Source organism: Lissotriton helveticus, chromosome 1_1 (assembly GCF_964261635.1).
Source record: "Lissotriton helveticus chromosome 1_1, aLisHel1.1, whole genome shotgun sequence".
Taxonomy (NCBI): Eukaryota; Metazoa; Chordata; class Amphibia; order Caudata; family Salamandridae; genus Lissotriton; species Lissotriton helveticus.
In genome coordinates, this window is record NC_136057.1 from 49,992,127 (window position 1) to 50,007,845 (window position 15,719).

Consider the following 15,719-nt stretch of genomic DNA (forward strand, 5'->3'; position numbering starts at 1 on the left):
TGAGGTGCTTAAAGGCAGCAGCGAGGTCCCACTGTGTGGGACGCATCGGAGTAGAGCCGGGGCACTGACTACAGCCCCCAGGCTCCACCGCACAAAGCATCACTCTTCTGGCACCTGGAGATGCTTAAAGGCAGCAGCGTGGTACCTCTGCACGAGACTCGCCCGGGCTAAGGGCAGGCTCAACCACGCCCGTCAGAGCCCAGAGGAGGCTGGGCCCTCACTCTTACTTCTATACTCCCCCGTTACATGCCCACCACGGGCAAGAAAAAGCTGAGAGCAACAGAGGAGGTTACTGTTACCTCTTTAGATACTTTTCTGGCCAAGGCAATATTGGCATTAGAAAAATAAATCGCAGTTACAGAAAAAAGACTTTTGTAGGGGTCAGGGGCAGGGCAGTCATCTAATCTAGTTGTTTCTCCAAATAAGGGGGGTGTAACAAAACTATATGGGGCTTCTCTTCCAGAATTGCCGGCAGTCTCTGCACCAACCTCTGAACATTCACAGCCTGCCTCTGCATTTAGTGGGAAACCTACTGACGCTACATCTGTAAATGGTAAATGAAAAAGAGGTTATGAGATACTGCCCTCCAACTGACCTGCCAAGAAGATCAGAAAGGTCGCTATGCCAGCGAGTTCCACATCTATGAATGGCCACCAACATTCAGAAACTACATTTCCCTCATATTGGTATGATCTTCATGATAACTTTAAACAACTTTTGCAACCGATCTATGCCCGTTTAGATTCTTTAGATCGCACATAAGGTCACCCCCTCTGATGTCTGTAAAACTTTTAAAAACTATAACTGTGAAAGCCATAATTTGTGTTTTTATTGTGAAAACATGATCCTTGGTCATGAGTTAGTTAAATTGCCCTTAACTTCTATTGGTCATCCTTGTGTTGAAAACAGGGATCCTGTAGGTCCAGACCATGTAGATTTGGTCCCTAGGTGTTGCCCACCGCAGGTGCACATGCAAGATTCTATGGGTAAGGGGCAATCACGTGACTTATCAAGACCACAGGTTAAGGTAAATCCCTGTCTACTCGGGCCCACAGCAGACCAAATCAGCAATTCATGGACGTCCCTCCTGCAGCCTGTCACTATATTCAAATTTTAGTCAACGTGCCTTTATTAAATCTTATAAAATCTTCACTTCAGCTGATGGCCAAGGCTCGACACTAGATGACTCAAAACTCTAATAAAGGTCATCTCATCCAAAATCATTTGATAATGGCCAGAAGAATGCAGTGAATTGGGTCTGATGTAAAAACAACTAATAATGACTGGTTATTTTAAACTTTGATAATGAATGGCTAGTGAGAGACCCATTAGGGAGTTTACCTGTTGGCCCGTCACTCCATTCTCAGATTTATGGGCTTTTTTTATAGGTCCGCACCAGTATGTATTTCCACCGTACTCACTCAGGACCTTTCTTTAGTGAGAACTGGCCATAAGCCTGCCCCGGTGGCTTTTGATGCCCTTGCTCTATCAAATAGGTACTCATTGTTGGAAGATATGGAGGCATGTGATTGACTGATCTCTCCACTAAATCATTTGCCTCCTCTGTCTGTTCTTTAAAATGATTATCAAATGGTTTCTTGTTTGGTACCCGTGGAGAGAGTTCAGTTGGTTGTTTTAAGTTCACTAAGCAGTATTACATCCTTACCAATTGACCCTACATCATCCTTCTCACCAGTACCAACAGCGATTCGGTCGCAGGAGTCGCTAAGTGATATAAAGTTTCTCTCTAGGACCATAGCGGATTATGAAAACAAAAAAGATAATCAAAATTAGCATAAAGAGTTTACGAATTCTGATATCTGCTTTCAGGAAAATTGGGCAGAGCAGTCTGTCTAAGTAAATGGCTACAGCTCCTTTGATATGCCAGCAGTTCCATCAGCAGCAGGTAGATCTAAGGAGGGCGAACTCAGAATTATAGCAAACACGATCACCCTAGGTAAGGAGACTTTTATCAATTACTCGCCCCTTTTTCATGTTATCGTGGCTGAAGCTTCTGGGAAAATTGATGTGTTACAGATTAATTTTTATAATAAAAATTTTAAGAATCCTACACAGGTGACAGATGAGTTGGCGGGAATATTGGAATCTCTGTTAACATACCACACCCGTTACATTTTTTCTATTTGAGCTGGGGATTTTCATGTGTACTGTAGCCCAATTCGGGCCAATGTATTTGTGGGGTAACAGACACTAATGATTCATTGCTAGTCGATTTTATGCATCATAACTACGCAAACATTTCAAACAGTTTTTCATTAACTTAGGACCTAGTTGTAATAAACCTGTGTCACCCCATGACTGGTCAACCCCTCCCCACTTTTCAACATACTGGAGTTACCTCGACATCTGATTTTACAATTATTCAGACAAATTTGAAGAGATGTATTAAGTCCTCCATAGCCGAGTTGACAGAGTTCAGTGATCATACTTTCCTTCTTTTTTTGTTTGGTTTGGCCTCTTTCTGCTAAGTCAAGCTCTATATTTGCACTAAAACCGATGCGGAGTAGGAAAAACGGATCTACTCTTACATGGGAGAAAATTAAAACTATTTCCTTCCTCCCAAAGGTTGTAAAGGAGGTGTTACCAGACACTGAATCCTGCTTAGACACCAACACTGATAGCATTCAAGTAGTAATAGCATTTAGTAAAGTTTTAACATCAATAAATTCTAATCTTTTACATCCAACTACAAGAAACACTCCATTGACGATAAGGGGGTTTGAGACAAGTTGCTCAAAGGACTCCAAAGATCTTCACACTGCTCTTAAAAGAAGTTCCAGAAACAAAGATTTGATAAGGAAGCTACGAGCTGAATATAAGACAGCTAAGGCGGTGAGAAAAAAGGAGTTACGGAATGAAGCATGGCAGTGAGGCTTCGAAGGGTAAAGAATTTGCAAGGCATTTTGGAGGGTGGTAATTGCCTCTTTTCTGTAGGATCAGGGCGGCCCCTCTCTTGATATCGATATAGATCAATCGACCTGGGTGTCTCACTTCCAGAGGATTTTTTATGTAGAGATGGATAGCGCTACAAAAAAACCTTAGGACTTGATGACTGCCCATCTGGGGATGGAATTCTCATTAGAGGAAATTGAGCTTGCACTCTCTCAATCGCCTGCCCTAAAGGCAGCAGGGTCAGATAGGGTTCCTCTGGATATCTCTTTGTACATAAAAATTCATGGGCCCCACTCTTGACCCAAGTTTTTAATAATGTTTCCAAAGTGATACCCCCGGTATATTGGAAACAATCCGTAATTATCCCCATATATAAGAAGGGGGATCCCTTGAATCGGGCAAATTACTGCCCAATCTCCCAGCTGGATAGCGCTGCCAAACTAATGGGGAGATTGCTCCCAAATAGACTGGAGGAGTGGGCATTTGTTAATAATATTTTAGCTGAGACACAATACAGGTTCAGAAAGGGGAGTTGTACGATGGACCACAGACAAAATTCACCCTTACTTGCAGCAAAATATGTTTGTGCTAAAAAGGGCCAGTTTTATATGGCTTTTATGGACTTATCTGCGGCCTTCAACTGTGTAAACTACTCAAAATTGTGGGTTCTTTTGGAGTGGATGGGCGTGGACAACTCCATAATTCTTTTTATTAGGGAGACGTATAGAGAGGCAGGGGCAGCAGTCAGGTTTGGTAAACAGGGTGTGCCACAAGGGTGTGTCCTTGCCCTCTTTCTTTTTTCCTTGTACATCAATAAATGTAATGAAGTTTTGACCCCACAGTGCAGAGATGCTCAATCAGCAGGTGGCTTATCGCTGCTTGCTCTCTTCTATGCAGATGATAAAGTTTTGATGGCCAGGATACCCTGGCCCTACAGCTCTTGATTGGCTCTTATTCAACTTTCATAACTGAGCTGGGTCTGCTTGTTAACAAATCAAAAACCTTTGTTATGATAGTGGGACTGGGAAGGAAAAAGTATTTTTCTTTCTATCTAGATGGGTGTTCTCTGGAACGGCTAGAGTCCTTTATTAGGTCGATCCTGCTCCAGCGTGCAGGCGCTGCTCTGCGGTGATCTGTGGTAGTTCCATACGGTTCGGAGAGAAGCTTCGCTCCCAACCCCGCCCTTATTTTTGATTGGCTTGTGTCTTTGTCCTTCGTAAATGCTGGCGTCTGATTCATTATGAGGCTTATTAGTCCCTCCTTAGTATGGGCATGTCGCCATTTGTATACTCCCATGGCTACTAGCACCTTTACTTGGTTGTTACATGGTGCTCTATTTTCTGTAATGAGTTTTTCTTAATGCAGGTAACATGACGTGCCCACCTGGGACAATGGCGCCGCCGATTTTCCAAGCACTGCACTTTAATTTTATTTGCAGCTTCAAAGCTGCATCTGCTCTCCTCCAGCCCCACCCACATCTTTATCAGCAACAAAAGCCTGTTCCGGCCATAGTGATCAGCCGCTGAGCTGGGCTCCGACTGACCCGCACCCCCTACTACCCTGCAACAGCTGACAAGCAGCCCATGTGACTGCCAGGAACCAGATGCATGCGAGTACTGATTTTGTGAAATTTAAAATATCAGCTTGCTCACTTACTTACATAGACACGCAAATGGTACACTTATGCCGTCTACACTGCGTGTACATGTTAGTTCATCGAAATGCTCCCTACATGCTGAAGGTGTTACTATGGAACAGAGGATTAGGACATACGATTTTTTTCTTTACTAAAACGCTTTCAAGTTGGACATAAAAGCCTAATTAGAACGCTACCGTTTTCAATAAAGGTTGTTGAAAACCAGCCACACCAGGGTCCGCTGTCAGCAGACTGGGGACAGCCACACCTCAGCCCTCTCTCAACACCTCGGGCTGTTACCTGCCTGTGTGCAGGTGGACACCTGGATTCTAGTATTTGTAGTTCCTTCAGATTGGACTAGTGATATGGGAGAAAAGGCGTAATATTTGTGGGTACATAGACGGGGTGCAAACAGAAGGGCATACAGAGAGGTCAGGGGAATAGAGAGACTGAAGAATAGATATAAAAGGGGTATGAAGCGCAATGAAGAAGGTGTACGGAAATCAAGACGGGAAGATGGACAAGTGCATGTATCTTCTATACTTTAACTGTATGATAATGCACACACCAGGACAGGTCTCATGGAATTTCTTTTTTTTTTTTAAAGAGTTTTATATAGCGCAAACTTGACCCAAGGGTATCAGAGCTCTTAACACAAGCACAGGCAACGTTAAATGAGGTACATACATGTTTATTAGACACAGGGAGATTAAGCGATTTGCCCAAAATCACAGGATGTTGCGCGTCTTTGCAGAGATGTGTTAATTCCTGCTGTGTGTAATTCAGCGGGTGGTTACAATAATCAACATTCTGTAAACACGGCTCATTCTGTGAGCCTGAGGCTGCGGCAGAGCAGTCTGGATTTGTTGATTGCGCCAAGATGCACACATGAATGAACAGATGAGCCCATGGGTTGACAGTCACACTGCCGGCACAAGCTAGATCCTCAAAGAGATTAACACACACACAGATGAAGACAGGTAATCAGTGTGAAGGTGCGACTCACGAAAGCAGACACAATAAACAGACAATTTTCTAGACGTGAAAAGGAAATAAAGAGGCACATGGAGGCACGCACAACACATGGGCAAACAGCTATGTGTAAGTGTGAGTGACAGAGAAATGCCGCTGCAAATGGACCCAGAGACACAGAGATGTACATTGAGCACACAGCAGACAATACAAGTAAAAGCCAGTGCGCACTGACAGACAAATTTAAACAGACACAGTGACTAACAGCGATACGCACAGACACCAAGACTGGAGAAGCTTGGCTACGGATGAGATTGTTTACGGGAGGTCTTTAATTAAAGTCGCTGTCCCTTGGGTTCGTTCTGCCTGTGATGCACACACACCACTTGTTACACACGAGGCGCAGCTTTACCAAGAGTGGAGGGTGAGGAGAAGGTGGTGTAATACAGCTGTAGCAGTGCCACATCAGCATGTACATGTGTGCAGAGAACCCCAAAGCTGTGTTTGTGCTTGGAGGGTGGGAGGAGGGCTCCTAACGTCGAGCGGAAAAGACAAAATTAAAAAGAAACAGCGACGGAAGGGAAATGTTGTGTTTGTACTATTTGTACTTGCAACCGTTAAAAAAAAAAAATTACATACGCTCCCTGATGCCCCTAGGCGATGTCTGTGCTGTAGGAGATTAGAGCCCACATCCGCCAGTAAGCATCCCAGCGGGCGACTGAGCACCGTGAAAGTGATCTGAGGCGGCGTGGGTGCCCGGGCATTTTGCTGCCTAACTTGATGCACTCGGAAAGGATGGGGGGGGGGGCGGGGGAGCGTTAGCCTTTGAAGTCAGAAGCGTCAAAAACAGCGCTATGGGGGGGACACATTGCAGTAAGCACGGAGAGACGGGGAGCAAATGGGAGCGAGGCATTGCGCAGAGAGGCGGGGGAGAGCATTCCTTTGAAGTGTGAAGCTCTCGGCATTGCTGTGGCGGGTCTGATGCGATGATGCGAGGCGGCTCGGGGAGCAAATGGCAAGCACGTGCACGGGCACAGGCACTCTGCGTAATCCGCCTGCCAAAGCCTCTTGATCAGCTTTCCTGATCCACCTCTAAATGTCTCGACATCTGCAATGCGCAAGCTTTGCATTGGGACAAAGATAGTAATGACATTACGCAATACCACACTGCACACTCAAATCATGGAGAGGGCAAGAAATAGCCCCCTACTCTTCCTCCTGAGCCACAGAAGTGTAATCACAGAGCGAAAGGTGCTAGAGCGCCTTGTTAGTGTTTATAACTCGGATCATATGCAACTCTCACTTCACAATTCATGTCTGGGTAATTTACAATACTTACACATCTTCTTCACTGCACTATTTATCGCTACTTTGAAGATGTTGAAGGCCGGTCTCATCCTCCGATATTCACAATCTAACAAGCTGTTGAAAAGGCCCTATATTGCAATGCAATGGGTCTTGCATTTGGTAGAGCTTTAGCTATTTGTATTGTAAATGACAATGCCTTTTATTTCAGTTTTAAAATCCAAAACATAAATAAAAGGCATTGTCATTTTACAGTGCCAATAGCTCAGACTTGACTGAATGCAAAACCTTTTGCATTGCACATGCTTGTTTTTCTAGCCCTCTTTTTCAATTCTAAACTTAATCGGTCTGCTATGGTAGAAAACAGAATTAATTTTGTTGCCTAGAAGCATAGCTGCTCTGTGGAAATTTGCCTCTGAACTGGGTAGAAAAACAATTAAAGAAATGGTAGAAGTTTAATTGGCAAAATCCATAGCTTCTAACGGAGCAGAAATATGGGGCACAGCTGAATTGGGTGCTCTGCAGAAAGTGGAGGATAAGTTCATTAAAAAACTGGCCCCACTCCTCTTATGGTTGTGTATTTGGAAAAGGGACTTGGTTATGTTGAATCAAGCGATAATTAAAGATATAATCAACCCAGACCGAGACATTAGTATTCCTTGACTAGCATTTGTTAAGTAGTCTTTCACATATTTGGGCCTAGCTTTTCAGTACACATCACTCTCTAAATGCTTATCTTTCTCCAAAACTCATTTAAGAGAGGCTTTTGTTAATAATTGTGAGTTAGAAAGATGGCAAAGTAAAGTCATGTTTATATTCTACCAGACACTGCCCAGGGTGCCCACACAACATGATTTATATCACTCCTTTGTCTCTAACAACATGCATCAATATCTTTTAACAAGGATGAGATTGAATTTTAAGAACATTAACTAAATAATCTATTGCCATGTCCTTGGGATGGCTTGTCTACTCAAACAATGTCTCATATTTTATTCTTCTGTTGTTTTTTATAAAAAAGGAAAGAAAATAAATCATTCTCGCAATGTTAACAAAACTGAGTCTATTTTCTTACTCTTCAGCCCTTACAGTAATTAATTCCCTGGAAAGCCCTTTCATCTGTTTTATGACTGCAAATTTGCTATACTCAGTCATTCGGACTAGGAGAAGTTCATTAGTGAGGGGGGTTGTTTTATTTGATCATTTTCATTAGCCTGTCGTCAATTGCCCAATTACTGATAATGAATTGTTGTATGGTTTCAAACATGTTAACTAGAATTCGACACAGGATTAGGAAGTGTTTACATACATGTGGCATCATTTTAAATTGCTTGTCGTAATAATGTGTTCTTATTACTTTTATACATCCATAATGAATTGTTGTGAGTTTAAGTGGCGAGGATTCTTGTAAATATTTTTATTTTAAAAATAATTAATTAACTTCGGATTCTAAATGCTTTTCGATCAATTTGTATTGTGATATTTCTTTGTACTTTTATGCCTTCACCAAGTGCAAATAAAGTTATTTGATTGATTAATTAATTGAGTACAATATAGGGTGCTCTATTAGAGATTCCCTGTACTGTTTAAAGGTGCCTGGTGATCTATAAATCAGAAAGCCTGAACATGTAAAAGTTTTGCTAAAATGCAGTTTAAATGGCATGTTTTCACCATCCTAAATATGTCCAAGGGACAGAATGCACTTTATATAGGTTCTGTGAATGATTGTGATACCAACTCCTCTGCCACAGGGTCTATCGCATCTTTGAATGAGATATCCTAGAGGGGGAGCCCAGACAGGCTCAACATATGTAGATTGAATGAGACATGTTTCGGTGAGGAATAAGATGCTGAGGTTGTGATCCAGGACATAGTCGTGGATATCGGAATAGTGGTGTGTCGGTGGCTGCAGATCATCAGGTGGGAACAGCTGAAAATGATGAACACCACTTAAACTTGCCTAAACGCAAAGAAGAAATGTGTACCATCTGCCTCATTGTGATGTAGCACCGGAATGTCTTGGACTTAATACCACAATGCAAGGGGGTGTATGCGCCAAGATAGGTACAGTGTGCTGCAACTTCATCCCCATGAAAGACCTGGACAATGACACACTGTCAATCCAGTGCTTAATTTGTAAAATATTAAGTGCCAGGGCTCTAACCTGAAGGCCCTGCAGCTTGGACCACCCATCACCCTTGTCATCACTGCCTAAGCAACTACTAACCATCTCTCTCATATGTAAATGCCACAGCTCAGATTATTCCAGCTCCCCAAAGCTAAAGGAATTGCGGGAATGCAAGTATTAGCATTATTTTAATGTATATTGTATTCCCAAACAACTGTTGTTCTGTTCATCTCTAAATTTGATGAGCAATACCACCATGTGCTAGACAGTTCTAAGAATGGTGCTGACAATTAGGTGCCGGTGCCGAGCACCGGAAACCAATTAAGTGCCGGTGCTGAGCAACGGAAATAACCGGCTCAAATTAAGCTCTGTGTCAATCACCTTCCAACTACTGTACAACGTACAGCAGATCATGATTAAAGAAGGTGCCCCAAACATAGCATGGTTTACAGGTGTGTTTACCTGGGTACCAAAGTGGATCGCAGGCCTATGCAAGGCCTCGTTACCAGTGGTTGCAATCTTGCTCTTGCTGTGCAGCACCATGCAACTAACATGAGCCTGCATGAAGAAGGCTACCCTGAAAATAGGGGGAATGCACCTGATTAGGACACACAATGCCAAGGGAAACACTCACACCACAAGCCAGAAACAGGAACCGTCCATGCTCAAGACACGGACACAAACAGCCAGGGTAGTAGATAACTCAATTAGGGTGTGTGGGTGTTAGATTCGGATTAATTCATAGAAAGGGCCCGCTCTTAGGAGTCCAGCACACCAGAGAACAACTGTTGGCTGCACTACCTAAATCACCATAAAACACTTGTTACGGTTACAGAGTGACCCTTTATCAAATCAACACAACACAGTTGTCCTTTGTTCATCCCTAGCACTTACCTGGATGGAAACACCAGACATGGAACAATCTTCAAACACACCAGGAAGATTGCTACAGAAAAATCACACGTGGTCCCAGGATCTAATACCTAAAGAAACAAGTCAGATGCATACACTCAAACTCAAATAAATGCACAGCTGAGAGCATGCACTCCGGCCAAGGAAGATGCCAGAGCAGCCAGTCAGTTGCACTCATCAGATAAAGCCCAAACAATGCATAGCAGTAAGCGTTATCCTAGATAACACACACAACACACCAGGACCATCTCAGAATGTGACATCCAGTTGGTATTTATGGTCCCTTCTAGAAGAGTGGGATAAAGTATCTAAACACAATATTTATGACCCACTGTACCAGAATTTCCTGCCCAAAGGGGGACAAGCTTCACCTTATTGCACCGGGCATACAGAATAAAGCATGCCATGGACCGAATGCAAAGAGAATTCCAGCAAGAAGCTGTAGGAGAAGTGGCTGCTATTCCTGGCCATTATTGTTTAATTAATTTAAACTGTTCCTGATTGCCAAGCCTCCCTGTTCTTCTTTTTGATACCCCACACCTGCTTCAACACAGCAATGGGCACAACATTCCACATTATCTGCAGTTAAGGAAAATATAATAGTTCCATTCAGATGACATGGATTTACAAGATTTCTTCTTGGGTCCTAGGTCAACACATTCTAACAGATTCATATATGCCACTTACAATGAACTGTGGAAAACTTCTCAGCAAGACGCTGCTGAACGCTTAAGACAAATTGACAGGATTAATTTGAAAATGCATTGGCTGTTGTGGACAATGGCATGACTGCATTGTCAAATCACAGCTATTCTTTGAAAAAGATTGTATCATATGCATTCTATGTTACACTTAATGACAAGTGTCTCAAAAAGATGGATGCTAACCATTCTACACAGGCTGGCTTTGTGATACATGACAGTCAGGTATGGGAGTTTAGGCTATCCCAAGGTATCTGGCAAAGGGTACTCCCACTATGCTCCCAATAGGATAGATAGAATTAGGTAGGAGTAGAATAATATAATCATATAACCACACAGTAATGTTATAATGGTTGAAGCTGTTGCACTGATTGCGCTGGTAAAGCAGAACTATGTGTTAGGATGATACAACGTCAGAGTGTAAGGACTGAGCCTCTTTACAACGTCAGTACCTGTCTGCCCAATCCTGCTAGCTCTCAGTGCCTCACCTGAATGCCTAATCTTCCCAGAGTAATAGGTGATTTCAGTAACTTCAAACATGACCCTCTATCCCCAAGGGCACTGTGGAAACGGATCCCCCTTTTGTTACTCACTTACTCATTCATGCATGCCAATAGTGAACATAAGAAAGACACAAAGAAAGTTTACAATACATTTATTAAAACTATCGTAGTCTATTATGAAGCAAATGTGCTGCGATCATTAGGCAGATGCAACTAAACAAAGTAATTTGAATTACTACCAGACTGCATAGGACAAACATCCTAACCATTGCAAATTATATATCTGTCTAGTTCTACCCTTATTTTGTGAGCATAGGGATATATTTGCGATCTCTGGAATTGGTCCAAGCCCCATTACGTGGTCGATGTAGTAAGGTGGTCGGTATAATGAGTGTAAACTTAGTTAACACAAGGTTGCATGTAAGGCACTGCTGTCATTCCAGAACAGTCCTGTTTGCCGGAATTCTCCTCTCTGCATCCAACGGTACGGAACACCATTTTTAGGATAAAACTATTGTGCTGGATATGCCACCATGTTATGGCTAAATATTAGGCGCTGTTGCTAAACCAGCAAAGAAAACAGTATACCAAGTTATGTATTCTAGATGACCTTGAACAAAATGTGTAGATGTAATCCCACGAAGAGTCCCTGAATAACAAACATGTACAGCATATTCTCAAAATAATATCGCAAACGCAAATGTGTTTTATGTGGCTATGCAGAGCGACCAGGGGCAGCCTAAAAAGTCTAAAACGCAAAACTAAGGGAGAGCCAAAGTGGGCACAAAAGGGAAATCACTACAAACTGTTTATTTTTATCACCATTCTTGTAATGCTGGTTACAGCGCTTTGGGTTTTTTGCTAAATAATTGCAGCACACTATTTTTATCCAAGATTACAATTGTTTCAATACATTTTTAAAAAGTCAATTTGTAACTTTCTTGTGTCTACCTTGGGCTTGCAAAAGTAAACAACAAAAGGGTAGATCTGTTTTCACAAGACTTATATAGTGTGCAGCTACTCCAGGGAGTGTCCCAGTGTGGCACAAGCTGAAGGCCTGAGAGAAAACAAGCTCAGTTTACCTAGAGGAACTAGCATTTAAGCTTCTTTTTAAACAGCCCTGGATCGTTATAGCGGGTAATTCCAGAGGGAGCTGATTCCAAGCTGCCACACCCAATTAAGTGAGTGATCTACCTCCTGCTCTCTGTCTGTGGATCCTAGGGGTCCTTGTCAGAAATGTACTGGTAGTTAGTAGCTGTCTTAGCGGGTTGTAGATGCTAAATCTTATACTTAAGTAGGTAGGTCCTTTGCCATACAGGGCTGCATGAACCAGTGCCATAGACTTGCATTTCACTCTCTCCCTAATGTGCAGCCAGTGGAGATCCCGAAGATGCAGCCTAATGCGCGACTGTCTTGGGAGATTGAGCAGGAGTCGAACTGCTGCATTCTGGATCACCTGAAGTTCGTCCTGGAGATATTCCGGAAGGTCTACATAAACTGCATTGCCATAGTCAATACGGGACGTGATCAATGCCTGAATGACTAATTTCTAGGAATGGAACGATAAGAGAGACAGAAATTTCTTCACAGATCTCATGATCCCAAAGCATGTTTCAACCAACCTGTCAATTTGGGGACTAAATGACAGCGTATTATCAAACCAAATCCCCAAATCTTTTACCAGATCTGTTGGGGATCCAGCGGGGGTGCATCGTCTGCCCCTCCCCCTCCCAAAGAAGAAAATTTCAGTTTTATGCTCTTTACATTTCAATTGCATTTTCGCAAGTGAATGAAAGACTGTGGTTCAATTGCACATTTTGCACATTTTGCTAGTGAATAAAAGACTGCGGTAAAACAAGTTTTAACATGAGAGCTCTCCAAATCTGTTCCCTTATTCCAGGAGAAGAGCAACTGTGTGTCACCCATGTAGGAAATCACCTTTTCTTCTAATTTTTATGCTAGCTGGATCAGCGGGGTGAGATAAATATAAAAAAGTGTAGGGCTCAACGCCGATCCCTGAGGGACCCCTGTATCCACCTTTTGACGACTTGCAGAACAGGGGAAATCCACATTTGTTGTCTTCTGTTTTCTAAAAATGATTTTAACCATCTCTAGGCTAATTCTTTCACTCCTATCTCCTGACGACGATGTAAAAGAAGAGCAGCAGGACTGTTTGGAGCGCTGCCGACAGATCCAATAATTCATATAACTCTACTAGAGCCGTTTCCGTGCTGTGCTGGGCCCTGAAGCCTGATTGACTCGGGTGGAGAAGCCCATTAATCTCCACATATTTCTAGAGTTGTCCATGTACCTGCTTCTATAGTATCTTGGAAAAAGCCGCCAGCAGGGAAATGGGTCAGTAGTTAGATGGGGCGGCAGGATCTGCTGTTGTATTTTTAAAAGGGGTAGAATCATTGCCGGTCTCCAAACTCTAGGAACCGTGGCTGTTACTAGAGATGAATTAAGAATCTTATTGACCAGTGGATTAATTATATCAGCCCCTGCAGCTAGCAGTTTAGGGGGGCATGGGTCAATCAAGGAGCCTGACTGATTTTAAAGTTTTAAGAGCGTTTAAAGAGATGCATTTGAAGGAGCTCAGGTTTGGGTTGCTTACAGATAACTTCATACTTGGAGTTTCTACATCAGTAGCCAGTATTCTGCCTACTGCCAGGCTTGCCTGAATACTTTGAATGTGAAAAAACCTGCCCGTTCTTCACATCATTTACTCGAGGCCTCTTTGGAGTGAGTGCAGGCAGTCAGGGTCAAAAAACTCTTAACCATCTGGTATCCTAGTAAGTTTAGGGGGTTCAGATGGGGCACTGCGAGCTAGTTAGGAACCAGGCCAACAATTCCTGATGATGCATGTGAACCGAATTCCCATATTCTGACGTTTACGTTGTACAGAATACACAGTCCTACTTAATTCATAGAAACAGTAAAACATTCCCAGGGGTATGACACAGTCAAAGAAGGAACTGGATTTCAAGTCAGTACAAAAGGAAAGGAATATTCTTTCAAGCTAAAAGGGATAACTTGCCACAAGGCTCACACTGAGGGGGCATTCAGTAAAGAACTGTCAGGTGACAGACGTGTCTCAGCAGTACCCATTATAGTGAGTGTGTTGACTTGGGTAATGGGTCCCTGTTTGACTCAATATAGCAGCAATTCCCATTTTGGAAGGGGACACAGATGTCACTAGGTGCATCCATCCAAATATCATGGGGTCTGTGTTGTGAGCTAGCCTCAAAGGGAGGAAATGTCCAAAATCTTGAAGTCGGAGTCCTGCAGCCACACCTTGTTAAGTTCTTTCACAAGTGCACTGGAAGATAAACCTTCCGCTCACTAGTCTGGCTCCAAAGAGGAGATCAATCAAAGGGCTGTCCCTGGATAGATACAACAAAAATTATAATTGCAGCACGAGGTGGGTATTATAACCTCATCCATGACTCCCTCAAGGACCTACTGGTCGCTATGCTGCGGTGTAAGAATAAACTACCATCAAAGACCCACCCATAAACTAAAAAAAGTGTGGGAAGGAAAGAAAGCACCTCACGGTTGCAACACCAAGGGGGATGCTGACTGGTACTCGCCAGCAAACCCACTTATCATCATAGGTTGCTTTCTTTCCAGAGAAGAAATTTGTGAGCTCTTGAGAAGTAGACCAAAACCCAATTAAAACAAACAGAATGGAAGAAACCTAAATGTGAATGTACTTCCAATACATGCTATAAAAATGCTAAAATTATGGACCCTGTGAGAATACACACAGATCATCCTCACCGTTAAAAATTGGTAAAGCTTACTTGCTTATGATAACTTTTATTCAATGCTGTAAGCTTGGTTTGGTGGTTCTGTCGCTGGTGTAGCTGCAGGTGCGCGGGATGTCTAGAGAGGAAGCGGGGACTGCACGACTTCATATGATAGTTTCATTTACCTCTTGATCCGAAGGCTCGTGGGACATTGACTCCTTACGTTTCTAGCTTATTCTCAGAAATACTGGCAGAGCTAAAACATATACTCGTACCATATAGGTATTGTATTTGAAATCACTTGTATATATTTCTCTTCACATATTGATAGCAACATAGTGAGTGACAGAGGGATCTTACTCCGTCCTGACGAAGAAGCTCTTACAGCTTCGAAACATGTTGACACCCCCAGGAGAACCAGCACATTACTAGCATGGTCCCTCCGACACACCCCTTTTAACAGTACCAGCCTATGACCAATAACGTTTTTTGAATCCATAAGGCCAGGTATTTTTTAATATCACCTTTTCATTCACCCCTGACGCTACTTCACTCACAACAAATACACCTCACATAGCACTTACAAATTCAAAGTGCTCCAGCGTAGTCGCCAGTCGCAGCACGCCCCGTTCCGCAGCGGGGCGGGAAGTCCGCGATGATGAAGCATAACACCAAGGGCCCTTTTGGTGTGTGAGGGGTATTTTAACAAATACTGTGTATGCCTTACACCTCTAGACATAAAAAAAAAACTCTTACAGGTGAATCTTTTTGTTTTCTAAACACAAGTAGCTGTAGGTGCGGCAGGAGAAGGGTCCGTGGGTCGGTTTCGGGGCGGCCTGGAAGCAGTGAAGTACCGGGTTTTTAAGAACCCGGCGGTGCCAGGGAACAACACCCGAAGAC